At 32.5% G+C, this 10135-nt stretch overlaps 1 long non-coding RNA gene across 1 annotated transcript; it reads right to left on the bottom strand.

The window, feature by feature from the left end:
• Positions 1-1860: 1860 nt before the first annotated feature.
• On the bottom strand, positions 1861-7686 carry LOC141573173 (uncharacterized). The gene is made up of 2 exons (XR_012498833.1): positions 7552-7686; positions 1861-2021 (listed from the first exon to the last, which is right to left on the bottom strand). It is a non-coding gene; the product is annotated as an uncharacterized LOC141573173 (long non-coding RNA).
• Positions 7687-10135: the final 2449 nt, after the last annotated feature.

Genomic DNA, 10135 nt, shown 5'->3' with positions numbered 1-10135 from the left:
CTCTCTCTCTGTGTGTGTGTGTGTGTGTGTGTGTGTGTGTGTGTGTGTGTGTGCCTTTTGGTAAACATGGAAGGCAGAACTATTTGATGGTCATTAATACTAACGTGGTAAGAGGACTGTGGGGTATACCTTATTAAGTATTGGGATCAGTTCTTAGTTGTACAGTGTCATTTCAGGCACACAGTATGCTACCAGGCTCTATGATTTGCAACCTGCTGTTTCCTTTCTATCTACTTATTTAGCATAATTTTCTCCATTCTTTCTTACTTCCTGCAATAATTCTTTGGATTTTGAGAGCACCTGTCTGCCATCTGGTTTCAGTTGAGCCAGCTACTTGGCTGGCTGCCTCTTTAACACAGTTAGTCTCCAACTTTTTTCTTATCTACACTGCCACATCTGCATTTCTACAGGAGACTTAATTAAAGCAAAAGTCCTAAAATTTCACATTTACGTTTTAACATAAACAGCTACAGTTATGAAAAAATAATCACTTTTATATCCCCACCGGGCAATGTGAATGTTATCTTATAAAACAAAAAAGGATTTTCTAAGAATCCTTTTGGCATTGACATTGCACATGGCTAACAATTAGTAGTCAGTATTGTAGTATAAACAAGACACCTACACAGAAACAAAGAAATACAAAAGCACTGGTATCTCAGGTCTTTGTCCTTTGGGATGTGGGTGTATGTATGCATGTATGTGTGTGATTTCAAATATATCCCTCATTTGACTGGAGAGGGGTTATGATGGTAGGTTGACAAATCTTCAATAAATATTTGAAACTGACTAGTTGACCAAGACTATAATTTATATTATTTCAATTCCATATTATAGTGAGCTCCAAATTTCAAGTTCATCTTATGGTGAGCTTCTACTTTATATTCCTATGTGATAAAATATAGAATCATTAAGTAGAAAATAGAAGATGACATCATTTTCATCAGCTTGTGCTTAAATAGAAATCCTACCCAGATCCAACATCCTCAGGCTCACAGACTATAGAAGCACATGTGTATTTACAGTCATGCAAGTGATATGCAAAATGTAGCGTGAACACAGACTGGAAAACCCTCCTAATTTGAAATATTATTTTTAATAATAGCTGACAATTAATCAAAACATAAGGCCATAGTTTTGTAAAACAGGAACTGTTTAGCACAGATTAGGTATAAAATACATGCATAACAGTCCTGGAAAAAAGAAACCCAAAAGACTCTTATTTACATGCATTATAGATGAGACTATAAAACCTGTCTATAAATCAAGTTTTGAATTTTACTATAATTGTGCTTTTCAAAGTAGATAATTAAATTGCTATGTCTTTGGGAAAAGGTCAGCTTGTTGGGATAGCACAGATTAATCTCTCTAGGGCATTTGCTCTTAACAACCATGAATCGTTGCTTCGTAAGCTTGAAAGCTTGGCAAGATTCCATGCAGCCTAAAATACTTTGAAAGTGACAGATATTCACTAAGAAATACTCTAATAGTTGTATTTAATCACCAATTAACCTGCAGAAGCACCTCTGTGTTATCATGTATCAGTTAACCTACACTATGATCAGATATTTAGGAAAATGAAGAGAGGAAGTTTCCAGGATTTCTTTGTTCATTCTTGTATTTGGTTTGATGTTGGTGCCCTGAGCTAAAGGTAGAGGTCAAAAGATAAGAACTCAGGTTCAGAGAGAATAAAACCTCTAGTTTTATAAATTATTACTGAGCACATGTCATCTGATTTTGCAATTCTATTGTAATTTTTCTATGCTATATCTTTATACAAATTATTGAGAACAACTTCTGGTACAACTTCTAAGAGAGTCCAGAAAAGAACCTTTCTAGGATATAATAACAAAATGTATGTCTACACACACAAAAATAAAGTCCTTTATTGAAAAAATGACAATTACATTTCATTGTCATTGAAATGAATAAGGAAAAAAACAGAAAACAGCTCATTTGATTCTGACTTATCCAACATGTTCTCATGTTGATGGGATTATCCAGTGTCTTTATCACATAGCCTAAAAAAAAAAAAAAAAGAACAAACTGACGATAAATTATCAGTAAAATATGCCATTTTTCTAAAGCCTAACTGTTAGTGACATAAGCATATTTCATGCATCATTTTAAAGGTATGAGCCTATATTTTGCTAAATTCTATCAACATACTTTTAAATTACCAATAGTATATCTTAATCCTACTGGGAAAAACTTTTTCGTATGGTTATTACTAGTGTATGTTTGATGATTATTTTTCAAAATCTTATTAAATGGAACTGGGATCTCCGTTGCTTAAAATAAAGACTCTTAATCTAATATAAATACCTGTTTTCAGATCGCCCTTCCTGGCTATTAAACGGCTTGTGCTTTCTAGTAAACTTCTCTGACTCCCCTGGGGTATTAAAGATTTTCCTTGTCTTGTTATTTACAGAAAGGAGTTTTTCCCTCATCCTAATGTATGTGGGCATAAAAAATTAGTACTCCTAATGGAAATGTCTTTAATGACTAGGAGTGGCAGCATTAAAGGGGAAGCAGAAAGAATGGAGTCTATATTTTAGAAGAAAGATCACATTTTTTTTATTAGTCTTTATTAACAAGGTTCATAACAACAACAAAAATATACTTGTAATGGTTTCTTCTCTAGGCTAGGAAGGACTTCCTTTTTAGCACACTGAAATTATATTTTAATCTTAAAAATAATTTTGTTAATTGATTTTGATTTAATCACCTTTCCCTGTAAGTACCAACTGTTGAGTGCTGTGTGTTATCAAAGTTAAAAAATGAATGATGACTATTGTTGTGACATGATTATATCAACTTAAAAACATTTACTATTTAGCAAATTGTTGCCTAGTAGAACATCTGTTATTAATCACCAAAATATCCATGGGACTAAGTATAGTCTACTATTTTTATTATCAGCAATAATTCAGTTTATCACCATTTAATATTTGCTGTATTTTATTTTCATTATTATTTTATTAACAAGTCTCTTATCACTTGCTGACAGAAGGGTTTCTTCAAGTTGACATTTTTTAAAACTGATTTTCTTGGTCAGTTGCCAGCGTTTTGCAAAATATTTTAAATAAATATGATAGCAGTTTTAGTATGAATAATGAAGCTAATGGACAGAAGAAGATGCAAATAAATTGCTGAATAATATTCTTTTACCTACTTACTGGACTCCCAAACATGCTGGCTAATATTTCCATAGTCTTCTCTTAATATATGTCTTTTTACATTTGTAAAAGACATTTATTCTGCATTTCACATTTAGTAACACCTCCAAAAATTTAACTATGCATCAAAAAGAGGGTTTCTAAAATAAATTATTATAATTTCCACTGGGCTTACAAATCACAGGTGTGAAAATGTAGTACAAGTATTACATATGTATTGTTAAAATGTACCAAAGGATTCTATCTTTTGAGAAGCTTTGGTACATTTCATGGTCACATATATATCTGACTTTAAAGTTGAGACTAATTTTTAAAAATGGTCACTTTTGTTTACTGTTTGTTTATTTAAGTTTCTGAACCGTTACATTCATTCTAGTCTATAATTTCTAACAACATAGTAAAAGGTTACTACACCTATAGGCTGTTTGGATCTGAAAGTAATTTTATTTCTCTACTAGATCATTTAAACTAATTCCTTTAAATCACCCCAGCCTATTTTAGATCATTTGTTCCATTTACCACTAATAAACTCATTAGCCTAAAGAGTTAATTGTTTCAAATGTTTTTATGTGATGATAGCAACCCAAAAAATCATTTAGTCATTGTTCTCTCCAAAATTCAGTTATTACCAATAAGGTACACACTCTACCTTTAATTATGCTGCCCACAGAGGTTTACAATAGCTTCAATTCTGAAAAAAACATTTCTTAGAAGCAATTCACCTCAAACTATTAAACTAAGAAATTAATGAGCCTGTCTACTGCGGCTGTTTCTGACAGATTACTTGAATAAGATAAAGTTTTGTGTAAAGCACATTCTTTTTCTTTTGTCCTTGGTTTGCAATCTATCATGAAGTTTGATGACCTTCCTGGAACTCATCATTCTGATCAAACTTTCCCACTTCTGCTGCTTCCTGTGTTTTGAATATAGGTTGTTGTTGTTGTTGTTGTTGTTGTTATGTGTAATGAAGAATAGTGTCTTAAAGAGTCATATGACAACACTAAAGAGTATACATATTAGTAAAAGAAAAATAAACCAGCGTTTTGCTCCTGGCTTTAACCTTATCTTTCTGACACACACTAAGAACATACCTAGTCCTCTTGGCATGACCATCCCCAGAAAAATTTGTTTTAAGAACAAAATTTGTTGAACTCAATCACACTGAGATATAAATGATGAAGGATTCAAACATTGCTGAGGGACAGGACATTTGTAATGTTTCAAAGAAATACTGCTATAATTGTAAAATAGTATGCTTTGATAAGTAGTGGATTAGTATTGCTTTTCAAAAATAATAATAACTATTAGGGGCTATACTATGTAGTTTGTATTGGTAAACAGGTGGGTAAGATATAGTTCTATGGGTCTTACATACATTACCTCTTTTATTTAATAGCAATTACTTGACGTGGGTAACATTGTTATTCCTATTTTGCATATAGGCATCATTAGGTAAGTCTCCCTGACATTTCTGAAATCACATTGTTCAGGCAATTAGTAAAATATTTTAAATCATCTAATCATATGGGGAGGGGACTTCTTCCATTCCTAGCTCATACTAAATATTCTCCACAGAGAATACATGTGTACTATCACTTTCTTAAAATTTAAAATATAATGACACCTATAAACTCTGAGAAAAACAACAACACTATTTGAAGGAAGTGGAGAACAAGCAAAATAGGCAGAAATGGGATGGTGTTTACTCCTGGAAGAAGGGATAGAATGAGTCTAGCAGATGTGTAATTGATGTCTCAAAGGATATAATAAATAATGGGCAAAATAAAGAAAATTAAGAAATAATGGCAAACATTTCCCAACAGTTGGTGAAAATCAAATTGCTGAAAACTAACATAAAGATACAAACTTGAAGTTAACCAGAGGGGTGGGGGAAAACATTAAAAATAGGGGGCTTATGTCTATGAGTTTTTGTTTGTTTGTTTGATTCTTTTCATATGGTTCTTGGCTTTTTCGGTCTAACTTATTCTGCTTAGCATAATAGTCTCAAGATTTAATCATGTTGTCACAAATGGCAATATTTTGTCTTTTCTTATGGACCAGAGGATAAGGGGGGAAAGGGGAAGTAGGGGAGGGTAAAAAGGGTCAAATATATGGTAACAGAAGGAGACTTGACATTGGGTGGTGAACACACAATGCCATACACAGATGATATATTATAGAATTGTATACTTAAACTTATATAATTTTATTAACCAATGTCACACCATTAAATTTAATTTAAAAAATTAACACACTAAAAAGATCCCACACTGTGACACAATAAAAAAAATAGGGGCACAGAATATTAATTAGTGGAGGCTCTTCATAAGAAATAAAGGAGGGCGTAAGATAGTGGAAAGACATTTAAAAGTGCTGAAAGAAAAATCTGTCAACCTAGAAGTCTATACCTGTTGAAAATAACGTTCAAGAAGAAAAATGAGATACAGGATTTTATAGATAAGCATAAAGTAAGATAATTCATCATCAGAATAACTGCCCTACAGGAAATGTGGTGGGAAATTCTTTAGGCTACAGGGAAATTATACTATATCGAAACCCAGATCTTCAGGAAAAAATGAAAAGCACCAGAAATAGTAAATATGAGGGTAAATATTAAATATACCTTTTTCTTCTTAATTTATTTAAAATATGTATAAGTATGTTTAAAAGTATAAATTTGTATTATGTGGTTTATGTAACAGTAACACATAGGACAACTATAGGAGAAGGGAGGAACAGGTTGAGGTAAATGGGCCTCCATGGCTATGAGTTTCTTAAATTTCACATGAAGTGGTACAAATTTTAGCATTGAGTTAGCTACAAAATGTAAGATACATATTGCAATTACAAGAGCACTTACTAAACATATGCAAAGAGATTTAGCTAAAATCAAATAGTAAATTAAAATGAATTCTAACAAAATGCTGCAATAAACATAAAATATGGCAGTAGATCTTAGAGAAAATAAACACATTTCTTGAGACTTCAATATACCAAAGCTCACACAATATTATTAGAAACCATTGATATCCCTATATGTATTGAAGAAATTAAGTTATCAAAAACATTCTTATAAAGAAAGCTGCAGCTCCAAGTGGATTCACTGGTGAATTCTATCACATTTAAGGAAAATATAATACAAATCTTCCACAAACTGTTTCAGTAAAGAAAATAGGAAACACTTCCAATTTGTTTAATAAAACAATAATTTTCTTGATAACAAAATCAATCAAAGTCATTACAAGGAAAGAAAACTACAGACCAATGTCAGTTATGAACATGGGTACAAAAGGTATCTACAAAATATCAGCAAAAAATTCAGCAACACATGTTAAATCTGCATAATGACTGAGAGGGGAAACATACAAGGACTTCGAAGTTAGTTTATCATTTAGAAAAGTCAATGTAACTTACCATATTAACTGAATACAAGAAAAAAATCATATAATCATTTCAATGAATGAAGAAAATACAAGGCAAATAGATGATAAATAAGGCAGTGAAGCATTCTTTATTCACAGAGGACTTTTTTCCCCCACAGAATATGTTAAGGTATCTACACAACAAATATTAACACTAATAAGTGAATTTAGCAGTCACCAGACACAAAGTCAGTATGCAAAGTAATTGTATTTATGTATAATAGAAACAAACAGTTGGAAAAATAGAGCTGAACTTTTTTAAAAAAAATGCATTTATGGTAAAATAAAACAAATTTAAGAACAAATTTAAAATAGAAGTACAATGCCTTTACACTGAATACTGCAAAGTATTGCTGAAACAATTAAAGGACAACTAAATAAAATAATAGATATAATGTTCATGGGTCAGAAGACTCAATAATTTAATATGTCAATTTTCCCCAAGTTAAACTGTAGATTTGATGTAATCTCAGTTCTGATCCCATCAGACTTTTATTGTAGAACTTTATAAGCTGATTTCAAAACTTATCTAGAAATAAAATATCCTAAATATTCTTGTGAAAGAAGAACAAAGTTGAATGCCTTACACTAGCTGACTTTAAGACTTGTTATAAATTTACAGTAGTCAATAAAGTATAGTATATCATAGGTCTAAAGATAAACATAATCAACTGAATGGAAGAGAGCCCAGAAATAAGCCTACACTTCAATTAATTGTCAATGAACTTAATGAATTTTTGACAGAGGGGCCAAAACAATCTAACAGGGAAAGAAAATCAATAAAGGAAAACAAAAACAAAAACTCAAATTCAAACCATACATAGAAATTAATTTAAGATGAATTATATATATATATATATATCTGAGTGTAAAAATGAAAACTATAAAGCTAAATATATGAGTTTGGAAAATTAAGTTCATGAACTTATCCTAGAAAAAGTGCTACATACCTCATTGCTGAATATCGCTATGTCACCTTCCAAGTACTCCCCTGGGGAAGTTATGCACCAATGCCAGTGCCTAGTTCACCCTTCAAGGCAATTTTGGAACTCTTTTTCTGGAATGGCCATCAGAGCTGTCATCGTATTACCCTTGATGTCCTGAATGCCATCAAAATGTCTTTCAATATTTCCTTTATCTTCAGGTAAAGAAAGAAGTCATTGGGGGCCAGATCAGGTGAGTCAGGAGGGTGTTCCAATACAGTTATTTGTTTACTGGCTAAAAACTCCCTTGTAAGACAGACAGTGCCTTGTGAGTTGGTGCATTGTTGTGATGCAAGAGCCATGAATTGTTGGCGAAAAGTTCAGGTCATCTACCTTTTTCATGCAGCCTTTTCAGCACTTCCAAATAGTAAACTTGGTTAACTGTTTGTCCAGTTAGTACAAATTCATAATGAATAATCCCTCTGATATCAAAAAATGTTAGCAACATCGTTGCAACAAGTTCACAAACCTAATTGTTCGACCTCATATACTCGTAAAACATAGGAGAAAAATTTTGTGACTTAGGTGGAGGGTAAGGTTTATTATAGAGAACACAGAAAGAAGTAATTATTTAAAAAAATGATAAACATCAAAATGTAACACTTTTACTCATTAAAATGTTCTTTTAAGAAAAGTGATAAACTATAAACTGGAAGCAAAAATTCACAAGCATATTATCAAAGGATTGGTATGAAGAATTTATAATAAAATCATACAATCAGTAATAAAATATGAAGCAGTATAAATGGACAAAGTATTTGAAAAGACGTTACATAAAGGGAGGTATGTAAATGGCCATAAGCAGGTAAAAAATGCTCAAAATTGTTAGCCATCAGGAAAATGCAAATTAAAACAACAATGGGATACTATTAAAACCACAAAGGGATACACAACCACGGGAAAAATTAAAATTCAAAAAAATGGAAACTTCACATTCTAATAAGGCTGATGAGCATCAAGAATTACAGTAGATTATTTGTGGTATAAAGTGGTACAACTACCTTTGGCAATTTCTTATAAAACTAAACATACATATCTACAATACTTCTGAATCACTGGACTGGGAGGAACAATCAGTGTAACTATTATCTGTCATTGCTGGTTTCAAATCCTTTTTCATTACTGCAGCTGCACAGACCTTCCTCTTCTGAAGTTCATAATGTTCTCCACATTCTTTCACCTCTAAGTCCTGCGGCTACCTTTTACTGCTGTGCAGATGTTCCTTGATGATTTCATAAACACGTTTCTTCCTCAGATTATTTTATGCCTTTCTACTTAGTGCTTTTATTGATGACCTATGTGGCATTCGGGCACTGCAGTTTCTTGACCTCCTCAACTGCAATGACTTACAATTGGCCACCTGCCAATTCTGCTTCTCAGAGCTTGCCTACAGTTAGAACTTGAATTATTTTTCTGTAACTTACAAGTTCTAATTCTCTCCATTTTCTACTTTCCCATCTCCTCCAAGGCTTTTTGACTCTTTGCTCTCATTGCGACCTCTGATCCTTCAGCACTTGTTCATTTTCCTGGTCTTTTTCTTTCTTCACTTATTGGGGCCAAGCACTGGCCTTGAAACTGGAGACCTCCCATAAATGCTTGTTAAATTGAATTGAATCCACTCACCTCCCCAGTTTCGCTGCATATTGTGATCTGTCATCTCATGAACCCCTTTAAGGACCCCTAGAATCACTCATCCCCTTGGTCTATACTGCATTCTTAAACCCTTAATCACATGTACCTTAGGTTTCCTCTGTTCTCTCTTCTACCTTGATGAAAGTTGATATATAAAGTTCATATGTGTGACTGATTACATATAATAATTCCTATCGCTAAGCTCAGAGACCCCTAGCTGTACCTCAACAGTCCTTATATTCATCCAATGTTCTAATCCTATTCTATCCTCTACAGTACATGTCCTAATATTTTTAAATTTCTTCAAGCCTCTTGTCCCCATCTCCTTTCTTCTCTGAGGAAAATAATGACTTTCCTCTTTTTCAGTTTTAATACCTCAATGCTTGATCCCTTTTCAACCTGGCTTCTGTAAGAAAGTTTTATCAATAATAGCCCCACCCCTGCCCACTGTGTTTCGATATTGTTTGCATTAGGTCTTTTCCCTGTTTCTGTAAGGATACTCCCATGTCCTCTCTCAAAAAACAAATACATTTTTTTTTTCCCATGGTACCCCACACAGTGTTATCTCTAATGAATTTTTTTTAAAAAAGCAACACAAGGCTGCACTCACTGCTTCTGTTTCTTCAACAACTGTAAATTCTTAGTCCCCGGACTCTTAACCATTTAAGTCCCAAGACCATTTGTGACCTTTTTTTTTTTTTTTACCTAAATCAATGCTTTACCCCCAGTTTTCCTCTGCTTTGAACTGCCAAGTTATGTGATACTCTTATTCTTTATTTCAAAATCTGATTTTTGACATGACTTCTATACTTAAATTTCATTTTATCTTGTATGTTGCTTTTAAGTATCTTCTTTACTGATATATATACATTTTCCCTTTTCTTTCTTCTCAAAGTTCTAGTCCATCTGAACTTTTTTT

The sequence above is a fragment of the Rhinolophus sinicus genome, chromosome 17 (genome assembly GCF_057876585.1).
Source record: "Rhinolophus sinicus isolate RSI-liver-muscle chromosome 17, RSI-T2T, whole genome shotgun sequence".
NCBI lineage: Eukaryota > Metazoa > Chordata > Mammalia > Chiroptera > Rhinolophidae > Rhinolophus > Rhinolophus sinicus.
The sequence above is the reverse complement of the archived record's forward strand: the minus strand, read 5'-3'. Positions and strand labels throughout refer to the sequence as shown.